This window comes from Marmota marmota, unplaced genomic scaffold (genome assembly GCF_001458135.2).
Source record: "Marmota marmota marmota unplaced genomic scaffold, marMar, whole genome shotgun sequence".
Lineage (NCBI taxonomy): Eukaryota > Metazoa > Chordata > Mammalia > Rodentia > Sciuridae > Marmota > Marmota marmota.
In genome coordinates, this window is record NW_025999853.1 from 31,957,392 (window position 1) to 31,973,282 (window position 15,891).

Genomic DNA, 15,891 nt, shown 5'->3' on the forward strand with positions numbered 1-15,891 from the left:
CTGAAAAAGTGAATTTTAGAAAGAAGAGATATTTGAGCAGCTCCAGGATCTAGAGAGCAGAAAAAATAGACAGCCTCCATAAAGGAGACTCTATTAAGAAAATTATTTTCTGATTATTTTTGATTTAAGTGATCACTCTACTCATTAATCAGATTTCTCAGGGTGAGATAGAAAGGGACTGGTTGGCCAACTTGGGTTTTTTGATTTTTTTTTTTTTTTTTTTTGGTTAGGCGAGATTGTGGTATCAAGATTGCATAAGTTGGAGGAGGGATGCTTTCCTCAAAGTTCAAGGTGCATGTTATCAGAGAAAGGGGAGGTAGATTTGGATAGGTTAAAACAGAAATCTGTGACTGCTGTAGTTTTTAAGTGCATGTGATATTTCTTTAATCTCATAACACAATATTAACTATTTTTTTCTTTTTGGCTGAACTCAGATCTTGCAGCCTTTATACATTTGGCCGGATATGATATGGCATTTATTAAGTGTCCATGAAGCCTGTTCTGCTTTACACTATAATTGCTTTCTATCAGTCTTTCACTAATATTCTTAATTGAATAAATTATTTGAATATATAGACTTAATTACTTTTAAGGAAAATTTTTCTTTTTTCCTTTATCCATTTAATGAATTCTTTTTTCAGTGCCTGCTTTGGCCAGGTATTACATAAGATGCCAACGTTTCAAAATCCAGTAAGAACTAACAGGCTTTGTTGTTTATGGAAATTACAGGGCTGTTACAAAAAGTTTATTGAAGGACATATGCTAAAAATATAAAGGAGAATCTAGACTTCCTCCCCACCCCCCAGAATAGTAAAAACTCCAGACAATTGTGATTTGTGAAAAACTTTAGGATCAAGTACTTATTGGAACCTAGGGAAGGAGAATCTGTCTCATTCTGGAGGAGTCATCTTTTTACCAGAAAGGGAAATACTTGAGCAAAGTCTTGAATAAGAAGTAGGCATAAAGAAAATGAAGAGTGGAGAATATTTTTATGGCATAGACAGTGGCATAGGAGCTGAGTACTAGAAGTAAGAGAGGGCTTCAAATAGTTTATCATGTCTGGGGATAAGAGCACAAAGTGGCTGGATGTGTCAGATCATGGAAAGGCTTAATGGAATAACTATGGTATGAGGAGGAGCCTTTGAATAATTTTGAGAAGGGAGCCACATAAGATTTATATATATTTCTGAAAGATAAGAGATGGTACAAAACAAGAAAGCTATTTACTTTTTTTTTTTTTTTTGCCAAGTTTTAAATGGTGGGGCTTGAAGTAAAGAGTAGCAGTAAGAAAAGTGTTAAGAGTCCAGAAGGCTAATTGGGCTGTGGAGAATACAGATGAAGAAGCACCCTTTAGGATAAAGAAAATGAGAGTTTCTTTTGGGACAAGTCAAGTGGTATGTTTGAGAAGGACTTCCAATGTAGAACTGCTCAGGAGGCTGTTGGGTTTATGAGGCTAAACAGACATAGGACTAGGAATAATGAACCTGTGATGGCAGTTGTAGCCATTGATGTCCAGTGAGAAGAGAGGAGAAGATGACCTATGGGGAAACATCTTTGGATGGCACAGAGGGGATAGGAGGCTGTGAAGTACTGACCAGAAAAGTAGGAAGAAAAAACTGGAATATCTATTTTAGAAATCTAGGGAAAAGAATATTACAGAAGGATTTATTTAATACTGTCAATTCAGAATTTTCTAGCCCTTGAGATTTTTTTTAAGTGGATAGAATGCCTTTATTTTATTTGTTTATTTTTATGTGGTGCTGAGGATCGAATCCAGTGCATGCTAGGAAAGTGCTGAGCTACAGCCCCAGGCCTAGCCCTTGAGATCTGATGGATGATGAAATTACTAATGAAGATCTGTGTCACTGTTAATTTAATGACTTAAAAAAATTAAATACATCCTTTAAAACATTCAGTATAACAATTTATTGTTTATACCCACGTTACTATCCTATAATATGACTTACAGGAATCTAATTAGTCAGAATAACTGGAAGTGACTGGAATATAAACTAAAAGCTTTCCCTTTATGAATCTTATAAAAAATTGATAATTTTAAAGGTTAAAAAAAACCCTCTAAGAAGTGAAACATTTTAGTTTTCTGATTTTTAAAAACAAGTAATTTATGAAGGGAAGAAAACAGAACATTGTAATACAAGAGAATATTGACCCAGTCTTGTTATATTTCTAGTACAGTGATTCTATTTTTTTGTTTATTTTACTATTTTAATTGTGACCTTTAAAAATGAGAAAGCTATTTCATATCTAAATATATCCATATGCTAAAGACCTGGTGATGCTTAAGATTTGGAATCAAGTAGAGGACTGCATGTAACATTAAAGAAAGAAATTATAAACTTGCGAATGAATAAAGGATGTAAGGAAAATTTGATGTCTGCTTTAACACAATCTCCTGATTTTATTTTTCAATATAAAAATGATTTTGTTGAATCCTACACTATTTCTCAGGTATATTTTTTTATAGGATAGGGTATAAATATTGTCAGAAATATGTACATTGTTCGTATCTATTGGATATAGGTAGATTATCTTTTATCCTTTTTGCTCAATTTGGACAGCTTTAATATAAAGGGACTGGTTAGGGAGAGAGGTTTCTCAGTTCAGCCCCTTACATATTTTATAGATAATTTATCTTCTGTTCTAGATTTATTACTGTGTGATGAAGGGAGTTACCTATTAACAAGTAAAAGTGAGAGTATCTAATTGCTATAATTGTTTTTAACAACATTGAATAGTTCTGCTTAAAACAGGTAATTTATAGTAACTTTCCCACCCAGCCTTGTGTTTTCTTAAATACATTTTTCTTCCTTTACTGATAGTACCTTGCTTAATTGGAGCAAATATCAGATAAATTAGAATGTTACCTCAATTTACTGCATTTCAATTCATTGTACACAAATGGAGCACAACTCTTCATTTCTCTTGTTGTACACGGTGTGGGGTAATGATGTCTGTCTCATTCCATCATCTTTCCTACTAGCTTCACCTTTCCCTCCCCTACCTCCCCTTTGCCCAATCCAGAGTTCCTCTACTCATCCCATCCCCCATCCTGCACCCATTATGGATCAGCATCCACTCATCAGAGAAAACATTCAGCCTTTGGTTTTTGGGGGACTGGCTTACTTCTCTTAGCATGATATTCTCCAACTCCATCCATTTACCTGCAAATGTCACAATTTTATTTTCTTTTAATGCTGAGTTATATCCCATTGTGTAGATATACCACAGTTTCTTTATGCATTCATCTGTTGAGGGCATTCTAGATTGGTTCCACAGTTTAGCTATTGTGAATTGGGCCAGCAAGTTACTTTACTTCTTAGAACCTCAGTGTCCTCATTTTGAAAATGAGGCTACAATGAAAAATTACTTGCCTTATAGTGCTATCCTAATGACTACATGAGGTGATGCTTTTGAAGATCTTATAGTCTCTTAGAATGTAAATTGATCATGTTCCTGCCTTGAGTAGAACCTTTGTTGGCTTTCTCTTTCACACTGAGTAAAACTCAGACTCATTACTTGACAGTCTCCACAGCCTTATCTAGGACCATTCTTCTTCACTGCTATGCTTTAGACATATTAGCCTTTGAGTAAAGAGCCTGTTTTCACCCTGAGCCTCAGTTATGCCTTTCCCCCACCAGCTTCTTCATTTCTTATCTTCACAGAGAGTCTTTACGTGATGTACACAGTTTAGATGTGGAACTGCTATTTTAACAGAGCCAAATGCATGATGTCTTAAATTTTTTTAACAGATTATATTTCCTTTTTAGTGTAGTGGTAGGTAAGTAATAAAGAGCTGGAATGACACTGCTATTCTAAGGCAAGAACAAACGGCATCAGATAGTTTGAGCTGGTTTTTCCAATTTCACATATACTCTCAGAGTTTATTAGGTTTCTACATATCTGCTACAAATTGATTTGTTTTAGAAGTGGATCCTTAAGAGGGTAAAATTAGGTATTCAAATTTAAAATTTTTAATTTTCACTTGTCGAAGATTCACTATTATTTTTAGTGTTCTTTATGGTATGCTCCTTAATATCTAGTTTTTGATTGTAGTTTGTAAATGCTTAAAAAAAAATTTTTGTCCTAGGTGGAAACAAGAAACAACTTGGAATCTTTTAAGATATTTATTAAATAAGAATTTCCTGATGATATTTGAGCTCTGGCATTATTGATTTTTATTTATTTTTTTGGTACTGAGGATTGAATCCAGGGGTGCTTATTCAATGAGCTATGTTCCCCTGTCCTTTTATTTATTTTTTATTTTGAGGCAGGGTTTTGCTGAATTGCTGAGTTTTTCCGAGGCTTGCCTCAAGTTAGTGATCCTCCTGTCTCAGCCTTCTACATTGCTGGGATTATAAGGATATGCCGCCATGCCTTGGCTGGCATTATTTACAAAAAACAGCTAAGATTGAAATGAAGTAGTGATATAATAACTTCATACTGCTTTTTCAGAGAGGAATACCACATTATTAACTTTTTAGACTTTGGCCTTTTTTGTGGTTCTGGTATAAGATTGTGGCATAACTCAAGAAGGTTGGAGAGAAGAGAATATGTAGTGAAATTTAAAGTTACTATCAATTTTTAGGCCTATATGGGACTTTTATTGACTGAGGTGACTTAAAGAATAGCATGTGGGGGATGTTTCTCTTACACTCTCTGTCTATTGTGGCTTTCCAGGTTGATTTGACAAGTATCTATTACTTTAGGATGTACCTTTCTAAAGCAGCCTCTTGATTCATTTCATAATTCTGAAGCTTTTGTTTGATGGTTAACTACAGTGCAAAAAAGCATTCAGGAATAAAGATGAGACTTTATGATGTATGATTTATGTACAAAGAGTTTCTTCAAATTGTTTAAAATCAGGTAGAAAAGATTCTGCTTATCATAATTCTCAGACATTTGTAAAAGTGTAGTCTCCTTAGGAATGTCCTGTGAATCACTGGTGATTTGATCTGTTTTTAACAACACTTAAATAGTACAGGTGAAATGTTACAGGGTGTACTATTGGGTAGGAGTGAAACAGAACAGGATGAATAGACTTTTAGAAGATAATTCTCTATTAATCTCTTGTATTTCTGGTTATCTTGCAAGTAAAGAATTGTCTGCTTGTTCTAGACTTTATTTTCAAGGATGTTTGTATAGTAAATAGTCCGATAGAGAGAGACAGTATCTTCCTGTGGAGGAAAGAGAAAGCATTCTTGTTGCCCATTGTAAAATGTTTTCTATTTTACTGCAACCCCCTGCTGTCTTCAGGCATTCACTTAAGTCTGTTTATATTACTTCTTTGGAATTCAGTATGAATAAGATAGATAACTAGAAAAGACAGGAAAAGTAATGGTGGAAATTTAGGATTTTCTAAACTGCTGACTTTGCAAGTGTTTTAGAAGTTTTGTTTCACTCTAAGGAAATAATAGCAGAGATCTCAGACCATGTGGTTTAAGCAAGGAAAATGATGTGAAACTCTAATCAGTAGATCCATACTCAATGAAAATGCCTTTCCATCAAAAGATTGGAAATATGTTTGCATTCTAGTTGTGATAAAATGTTTAAGATATAAATATTTATTTATATAAAAATACTACTTTGATTCCATATAAGAAGCAGTTTTTCTTTAGGAGGTTTTTATGCTGATCATGCAGGATAAAAACATTTGCACTGAATTTGAAAGAAGCTGCAATATACTTTATTGATTTGCTGTGTTATTGTTAAGTTACCTTACATTCCCCTAACCCCCTGGCCAATATATTCCTCAAAAGACAGGTCCTAGTATGGACTTTAAAGTTGAGGTGATATTTTACAACTTATTTTCTTTTGCATTGTGGTAATTGATGCCCGCAATATTTAGACAAGAGTTAAAACAGGCTCTTAGATTGTAGAATATTAGAGTTTTAGGGAAATTTCAGCAACTGTCATCTTAGTCTCATAATTTTACTTAGGAAATTTAGGTTCAGAAATATAAAATAGTATAGAGGTTTGGACCTGACTAAATGATAGCAAGTGTGTAATATCATTTATATCTTATCATGCTACATTAGGATAGGGGAAAGTAAAATGCCTTGGGAATGGACATTTCATGGCATGGTACAGTTTTGTGGCAGGATCTTCTAATATTTGGTATGGTGGTGTACATTGATGAACATTTTTTATTTTTTAGAATTATTATATTAGAAAAATGAAACTTGGGGGTGGGGGGTGGTAAAAAAATGAAACTTTTGACTTAAACAAGGAAATGTGTGTATTTTATTAATTAAGCTAAAGTTAAAACAGAAGGAGTAAAAACAAGTAACTATATACTAGTGGTACATGGAAAACATTTTGAAATTGGTACTACAGAGAAACACTGATAGAGGGAGAAACAGTTGCTGGGCACAGTAGTACTTGTCTGTAATCCTAGCGGCTTGTGAGGCTGAGGCAGGAGAATCCCAAGTGCAAAGACAGCCTCAGCAATTTATCCAGACCCAGTTTCAAAATAAAAAGTAAAAAGGGCTGGAGATGTGGCTCAGTGCCCCTGGGTTCAAACCGTGATGTGTACACACACACACACACACACACACACACACACACACATACACATACACAAAAGAAGGGGGAAATAGTTAAGTTGATATCTTGCAGAATAATTATGTGACTGATGGAACAATAAACACTTGAAAAAAGTTCAGTTATTTCTTTTGTGTTGTATATTGATGAGTAGATCCTACTGATTTAGTTGAGTATTTGTGTGTTAATGGGAGTGTTCTTTTTTTTTATAATATATAACTTTATTTTTTTTTTATGTGGTGCTGTGGGTTGAACCCAGTGTCTCACATGTGCTAGGCAGGCACTCTACCACTGAGCCACAACCTCAGCCCGCCCCCCCGAATGTTCTTAATACATTTTCTCCTCTTGGACTATTTAAAATATTGGTCATCATAAAGAGACATGTAATACTCTTCAGTTATGCCAGCAATTTTTTTCAAAGGTTTTTGAATTAAAATGAAACAGTATATATAAAAACAGTTTACAACAGTGTCAACACAAGTGGTATTTAAAAAAATAGTTGTACACTTTGTATACTCTAAAGTGCGTAACTCTTATAGGTCAATGAATTTTTACATGTGTATACACAAAAAACTACTGCTCAGGGCAAGATACAGATGATTTCAAGCTCCACAGTGGTCTCTGCCATCCCACCTCTGGTCAGTGGTACAATGATAACCACTATTCTAATTGTTCTTAAGTTTCTAGAACAGTAGTTAGCACATAGTAGGTGTTCAGAATGTTAAGTGAATGAATGTGGTTTTCAGATCTTATATGCTGTCATAGATTCTTTGTACATTACAATTTTTGCCCTTATAGTTGTTTTCTCTTTATTTTTATTTTTATAAATGTTTAAAATGTGTTATATCTGGCTAATTTTTCTTTTATTTCTTATGCTTCTTCAAAGACAGGTATTTCTTCATGCACTAAACAAATATTCCATTGGCATTCTCCCCACCCTTGCCAAAAATTTGAAGTAAAATATTTGTCTTAATTGAACTGCAGTTAATTTTGTTGTGCTCATAAGTTTTTCATTTTAAAACATTTTAAAGTTCAAGTAAATCAGCTCTCAGTTGTTCAGAGCATATGGTGTTGTCATAAACCTGAAAAGATATCACACTTGTAAAATATTCAGAAAAATTCTTAACATCACATATCCATCCAGTGTTCAAATAATACTGAGATTTTTTTATACAGTTTATTTCTATCAGGATTCAAATAAGGTCCATCTACTACAGTAGTTTCACTATTTCTTATGAGTATCTTTTTTTTTTTTTTTTGCTTTTTTAAAAGACTTTAATAGTAACAGAATATCTTAGAAACCCGTAGTAATGCATTGCTAAATTATGAGTATCTTTTAATCCAGATATTTCTCCTACATCATTTTCTTTGAAGTTTTATGTATTGAAGTCTGGTTGCTTTGTAGTTTACTTTGTTGGTTTTCAGATTGTATCCCCATGGTATCATTTAAAATTGTAATCAGTTCTAGAGGATTGATATAAATGTGTTTTATTTTTTATTTACTTTTACTGAGAATATTTCACAGTGATATATACTTCTATAAGGAGGCCTATACTATCTGGTTGTCCTCTTTTTTTTTTTTTTTTAAACACCACTTTCCAAATATTATACCCACTTTTCAGGATGTATGTAAAGATTAGTATGATGTATAGAAAGCAGTTAGCAAAGATGCATAGAAGGCAATTAGTGAAGCCCTGACCTTTTATAATTTTTTGTATTTAAATGTGCTTATTTGGTTTTCCACATTAAATTTGTAGTTGTGACATCAGTAGTTATAGGATGCTAAAAGATCAGCAGAGTTGAATTAATAACTTTTAACAAATATTTATAATCTTTGAAAGGTTATTTATATTATTTTGTGCCTACTTTATTCGATGTTGTCTGGGTTCATAGCCAGTTTTTAATTTCAGGTTAAGACTTGATGTTTATGGACATCTTCATTCTTCCCTAATTTTATTTCTCCCCAATGCCATTTTTCCCCATTTCATATGTCCTTGTTGTTTATATTTTAAATGGTTGTAATTCACCATAATATCTAAATATTTTATTTTGTTTTCTTAAAAAAAGATAATATCCTAGCATAGTCTCTCTTCCATATTGCTTTATATTCATCATAACCTTTTTAAGTCGAATTGTCATGCTTTTCCAGTAAGATGATTTACAATATTTGTAAATGTTACTTTGTTTTTGAATTGAACAAAGAGGTATAATATATTGGTCTTTAAAACACACTATTTCAAACTTTCTTTTTCTTGAGAGTGAATGAGTGTGGGAATATCTTGGTCTCTTTGGGCTGCTGCACACAGCGCCATAGATCGGGTAGCTTAAACATAGGAATTTGTTTCTTACAGTTCTGGAGGCTAGAAAATCTAAGATTAGGACACTAGCATGTCAAGCTCCTGTGAGGGCCTACTTCCTGGTTTTAAGACAGTGGTCTTCTAGCTGTTTCTTCACATGGTAGAAACTTAGAGAAGCATCAAGCTCCCTGTGTATCTTCTTTTTTAAGAGCATTAATCCTATCAGAGTGCTTGGCCTTTAAAATCCAATTATGTCTCAAAGGCCCCATCTTGAGATATCACATCAAGGATTAAGGTTTTAACATATGAACTTTGGGGAGGACACAACTATTCAGTCATAGCATGGGGGAATCAATTGTTTATATAATGCATATTATTTAAGGTCCTAAATATACTATTGACTTAGGACCTTGTCTGTGTACTTTCACCATATCACATTTTATTGTTGGATTTTATGTAAACATCCTTTTTTTCCATTAAAATTTTGAATTCTAGAACTACTTAATTAATAGGCAGTCCTTAAGTAGAAAAGTTATAGTCAAATTTACCTGAAAGACTTGAGATTTAACCCTATTAACAGGAAGACAGATTTATTTTCTCACAAGTGAGAGAAAAGATCATTAAGATTAAATGATACAGAGTTCAATAGTAGAGCACTTGCCTAGCATGTGTGAGGTACTGGATTTGATCCTCAGCACCACATTAAAAATAAATAAATAAATACAACAAAGATATTGTGTCCATCTACAACTAAAAAATATTTTAAAAAATTAAATGATGCATTATGAATAACTACTTCATGGAAAGGGGTCATGTTATTATATTAAATTAATTATTGCTGTAATTAATTTCTTTTTAAATGGAACCAGACTAATTTGTTGTCTTTGAGACAAATTGGTGTGTGTTGAATCTGATCTTTAATTATGGTATTTCTAAATAGGAAAAATTTACACTTTATTTTTAGGTTTTTAATATTGGCAAAATGCATATAACATAAAATTTACCATCATAATAGTTTTTAATTGTGCAGTTCTGTGGTATTAAGACCAGTTGTCCATTGGTATCTGCAAGAGATTGGTTGTAGAACCCCCAGATGCTCAAGCCCTTTATATAAAATGGCATGGTATTTACATATGACTAATGCACATCCTCCTATATGATTTAAATCATCTCTAGATGACCTGAAAAACCTAACATAATGTACATACTATATAAAAAATTATTGTACTCTGTTGTTCAAAGAATAAGAGAAAATGTCTATACTTGCTTTCCCCCCCCAAATTTCAATCTACATTTGGTTGAAACTGTGGATGTGGGACCTGTAGATATGGAGGGCCAACTACACACCCATATTGTTGAACAATAATCAGCACCTTCCTTCTTCAAAACTCTTCTTCAAAACTCTTCTTATCTTGCAAAACTGAAACTCTGTACCCACTAAGCAATAACTTCCTACTCACTTCTCCCTCAAATTCCTGGCAACCACTATTATACTTTTTATCTTTTTGTACGTGGAATCATCTAGTACTTGTTTTTTTTTTTAATTAATTAATTAATTATAATTAGGTATATATGGCAGCAGAATGCATTTTGATTCATTGTACACAATTGCAGCACAACTTTACATTTCTATGGTTGTACACAATTTAGTGTCACACCATATGTACAGTCATACTTGTCCCTAAGGTAATGTTGTCCATCAGGAAAGTCCACCATATTTCCTGCCCCCCGTGCACCCTCCCTATCCTCCCTCTCCTTTGCCCAATCAAAGTTCCTCCAGTTTTCCCATGCCTCCCCACCTCCCCATAGTACTCGTTTTTTAATGACAAGCTTATTTTGTCCACAAGGTTCATATGTAGATAGGTTATAGCATGTCAGAATTTCCTTCCTTTTTAACACAATAATATTCTGTTGTAGGTATACTTTGCTTATCCATTCACCTGATGATGGGTTGCTTTCACATTTTACTTACTGTGAATCATGCTGCTGTGAATCTGAGTGTACAAATCTCTCTTTGAGACTCTGCTTTCAAGTCTTTTGGGTATTTACCCAAGAGGTAGAATATGGTAATTCTATTTTTAATATTTTGAGGAACTGCTGTACTGTTTTCCATAGTGGCTGTGTACATTTACATTTACATTCCACTTATATAGTGCACAAGGTTTTCAATTTCTGTTCGTTCCTACCACATTTTTAAATGTACTTCTTTTTGTAGGGAGAAACATTAGTCTTGTTATTTACACCCCTTTATAGTTACAACATGTTTGCATAATTAGAAATTGAGTTTTGACTACTGTGAAAACCCAAAGTTTTTGTTGGGAATGTTAAGGGTATTATCTTTCACACTATGCTAAGTGCTGATTTAGTGGCTTTAATGAACATTTGGACTCTGTTGTACAGAAATGGTTTTAGGAAGAAAATGGCAGATAAGTAAGGCAATTGACAAGACATGTTTTACTCTTTCTATCCAATATATTCATTTTTTTTTTTTTTGGTATCAGAGACTCAACCCATGGGTGCTTAACCACTAAGCCACATCTCTAACCCTTTTTATTTTTTGATTATGAGACATTCTTGCTAAGTTGCTTAGGGCCTTGCTAAATTGCTGAGGCTGGCTTTGAACTTGTGATCCTCCAGCCTCAGCCTCCTGAGCTGAGTTTTCAGGTGTGCGGCACTATGCCCAGCCATTATTCTTTTGAGAGCTTTCTTGTTCGAGAGCAGAGGAACATCAATATTTTACCTGTTGTAATTGCTTCTCTTCTATACTAGCTGATAGTGACCAATGGAAGTAGCTACTGAATGGACCCCCATTGGGATTATTTTTCACTTTTTTAAAAAAGCTCTAAGTGGTAAATTTAAATGTGAGTTGTCAAACCCCAAATAAACAAACTTGAATAAAATAGAGCTGCTCTTATATTGACTTAATTTTTTTGTATACTTCCCTCTTCTACACTTTGTCCCCTGTCATCCCATTGTCACTGATGGAATATATCTGCCATGCAGTGTGAAACACTACTAGAAATACAGAAGAATATATGAGTGACCTGCCTATGGTTCATTTGTATTTTCTGCTTAGGCTACATTTCTTGCCAGTCTTTGCTTAACTAACTGCCTCTCATATTGTTCTGATCTCAACTTAAACATCACTTCCTGTGAGAAGCTGCCTATGACCTCATGTAAAGTTAATGAGATATCATGTGTTTTATGCACTTTGATTCTCTAGAGCTAGGATAGTGCTTGATGCCTGTCAGGCACTCAGTTGTTGTAAACTGTCATCATGGGGCTTTGGATCTAACAGAGGAGGCAGATTTATAAACCAGTGTTTAGAAATACTGTGTGATCAGTTCTGTACTAGAAGCATTTTGGGTGCACTGAAGAGGAAACAGCATTGCACTAGAGGGGAAATGGAGTCTACTTTCTCTTTTCCTTTTTTAGAACTAGTCTGCTAATTAGTATATATTTTCAAGTTTATTCATTTGTTTAAAAACATTTAAAGTATCTTTGCCAGATAAGTTTATAACAAAGCTTTTAAAACAATTAAATCATCCATATTTTGAGCCTCATTGTCTTTTTTTTTTTTTTTTTTTGTGTGTGTGTGTGTGTGTGTATACACCAGGGATTGAGTTCAGGGGCACTCAAAGACTGAGCCACATCCCCAACCCTATTTTGTATTTCATTTAGAGACAGGACCTCGCCGAGTTGCTTAGCTCCATGCTTTTGCTGAGGCTGGCTTTGAACTCTTGATCCTTCTGTCTCAGCCTCCAGAGCCGTTGGGAGTACAGGCATGTGCCACTGCACCCGACTTCTTGTAGTCTTTTGTTTAAAGTTTTGACAGGGTCTGGTCTTAGAGATATTTTATAGGAGGAGATGTGGGAGGCAGGTGAGAGGGGAAACTACAAGTCTTATTTCTGGTGTGGTTTTTATTAAATAGGTTGCTTATATATCAACTGGATTATTTAGATTCTTAGAGCCAAATATTTGTAATTTGTCATAGTTTAGCAAATATAGGCTGTTTATTGTATATATAATATCCACCCTCATCCTTGGGGGATATATTCCAAGACCCCCAGGGGATTCCTGACCAACATATACTATGTTTTTTCCTATAAATACATACCTATGATAAAATTTAATTTCTAAATTAGGCACAATAAGAGATGAATAACAACGTCTAATTATAAAACAAAACAAATTTTGAATAATGTAAAAAATGGTTGCTTGAACATAAAGCACTTTGATATCATGATAGTGAATCTGATAACTGAGATATCTAAGAAACTATAGGATAGGTAGCTTATATACTGTGGGGATTCTGGGTAAAGGAGTGATTCATGTCCTGGGTGGGCAGTGTGAGATTTCATCACACTATTCAGAGTACCACACAATATAAAATTTAAGAATTGTTTATTTCTATTTTTCCATTTATGTTTTTTTTTTTAAAAAATATTTATTTTTTTAATTTTCGGCAGACACAACATCTTTATTTGTATGTGGTGCTGAGGATCGAACCCAGGCCGCACGCATGGCAGGCGAGCGTGCTACCGCTTGAGCCACATCCCCAGCCCTCCATTTATGTTTTTAGACCACAGTTGATTGAGGGTACCTGAAACCTTGGAAATTGAAACCATGGATAAAGGGGGTGCTACTATTTGAAATTCTAAAATTATATTTATTTGTGGGCCTGGTGTGTATTCAGTGCTGAAGTACTTGCCTAATGTATGCAAGGTCCTGCATTTAGTTCCTAGTACTGCAAGAGAAAAAAATTATCTATAAACATGTTAAAAAGAATATTAAAAATTATTCTTCTATCATCCTTTAGGCTTTAATTATTTTCTGTTGTCTGTTTTTATTTTGTCACCTCACTTTCAATTATATAGTATGATTGAACATGAAAAGACTCAAGTTATCTTCTACTCAAACAAAATTGCTAAATAGCTGTATTATGAAATGATCATAGTTAAAAAGTGGTTCTATGTGTATCCAAAAGATGAAATCACAGTATCAACTTTCTGTAATAGAAGAATGTTAAGATCTAGCTGGGTGTGGTGTCATCTCAGCAACTCAGGAGGCCGAGGCAGGAGGATTGCAAATTTGAGGCCAGCTTCAGCTATCATCTTGCATATTATAGTATATTGTATTAGATTTAGTAGGCCAATCAACGTTCTTCCTAAAAAGTGATTTTTATTATAAATTTAGATTTTGAGTTCTAACTGAACTCAAAATTGAACCCACCATTGAACCCAGGACCTTGTTTATGTCAGACAAGTACTCTACCACAGAGCTACACTTTCAGCACCAATTCTTTAAATTATTTTTTTCCTTAGAATGATTACATTTTTTTTATTGTGAAGATGAGACATTTAGATTTATGTATGATACATTAATGTAGAGTTCAGTATACTGTTAAAAAGCCTGGCAGTTGACCTTGTATAATCAACCACCGGGTCAAGAAATGAAACACTGATAGTATTCTTGCATCCTATCTTAATTTTGAGACCATCCATTCTCCTTAAAGATAAAATTGAAATTTATCTGAGACTTTCTTTTTGGTCCAACATATGATCAGATTTGGAAATCTGTGTATTTGAAAGCAACATGTATTCTGTAGTTGTTGAGTGTAGTGAAATTTATAGGTTAGTTGATCAGCTGCTTTATACCTTGCCTTACACCCCTGCCCCCAATCCTTGGCTAGTGGGAGCCCCTTCAATCTGGCTCCTGAGTTATCCAAGATAACCTAGCCTGTCTTATTCCTTTGTTGTCTTGGACCTGAAATGTGCTATTTCTCTAAGATTCTCTGGTGTCTTTTAATGAAAAACTGCATTTAAAGATCACAGACTGCATGCCGGAATTCTGCTATTACTAGATTGGTCATCATTTCAAGTACTCTTTTGACATTTCCTTTTAAAATACGTGAGCTCTGTGTTTTGCTTGGAATGATTCTTCTTCTTCTTTTTTTTTTTTTTTTGAGGTTTTAAGAAGGGAAGTGTGAATGTGTAGTAAGAGGGGTCTTGGTGGTGCAGGTTTCCTTGACTTCAGGTAGATATTACTTCAAGTTATGTTCTACCATTCATAAATACTTTCTTCTCTGTATCTAACCAAAATACATTTGATTTTCAAACTTGGAAATTACCTCTCTAATCTATATCCTTTCTACAAATATTTTGGATTTTTTGAAGTTATATACTCTGTAGTAATTTATCTGAGATTACATTATCTTTTCAGGGAAGTATGTTTCTACTGGGCAATGATGTGAACTAATTTTGCTTGTGGCTAAGTCTAAAACCAAATAAACAGATATCAAACAATATTACCTCCTTCCTCACCTTACCACCACCAAGGGGTGGGGGCAGTGGCGGGGAGAAGGAAAAGAAAAATCCAAAGGTTAAAATAGACTACATGAGTTAAGCCTATAAAGATTTATGAAAGGTTCTCCATTAATTAATCCTACTAAGGTTATTTCTATATTCTACTTTTGATAATTTGTTTTTAGTCAATATAGAGGGGCTTTGCAAGTGTATTTTTTTTAACCCTCACTATACTCACTTAGAATTGTGGATTTAAAATCCCTATGTGTCGTCGTCTTAGCTATTCTCCAAGTTGCCTGAGGACAGGATTGATGTTTAATGGTTTTCTGTATGTCCAGATTTGAGACAGTATATCCTATATCACCAGAGTTAAATAATACTTACTGAATGTGTTTTGAGTCCTATAAAGGAAAGTATAAATGACAGCGAAGCAACAATAGGTATTGAGATTCGTGACCAACACATTTTATGAATTGTGTATATAAGCCATTGGTTCAGAGTTATTGTTAATGTTGTATTTTGTGAGAATTTTGGCCATAGTGATTTCTTATTTTTCATCGAACTTAAGCTGACATCTGTTTTCCTCTGGGCAAAGTGCTGACAACATAGTTTTGACTAGGCTCTGTATGAGGAGTGTGTATTTATAAAGCAACAGATGTAGAAATTCTAGAGTACGTTTTCCTTTGTGCTTTTTAAAAATAGCCATTGTCACTTGAATGAATGTTTTG

The 15,891-nt window shown here is 33.9% G+C and overlaps 1 protein-coding gene across 2 annotated transcripts in view; it reads left to right on the top strand.

The window, feature by feature from the left end:
* The window catches only part of Osbpl8 (oxysterol binding protein like 8), a 174,947-nt gene that overhangs the window by 19,505 nt on the left and 139,551 nt on the right, over nucleotides 1–15,891 (top strand). The gene's annotated exons all lie outside the window — the stretch shown is intronic.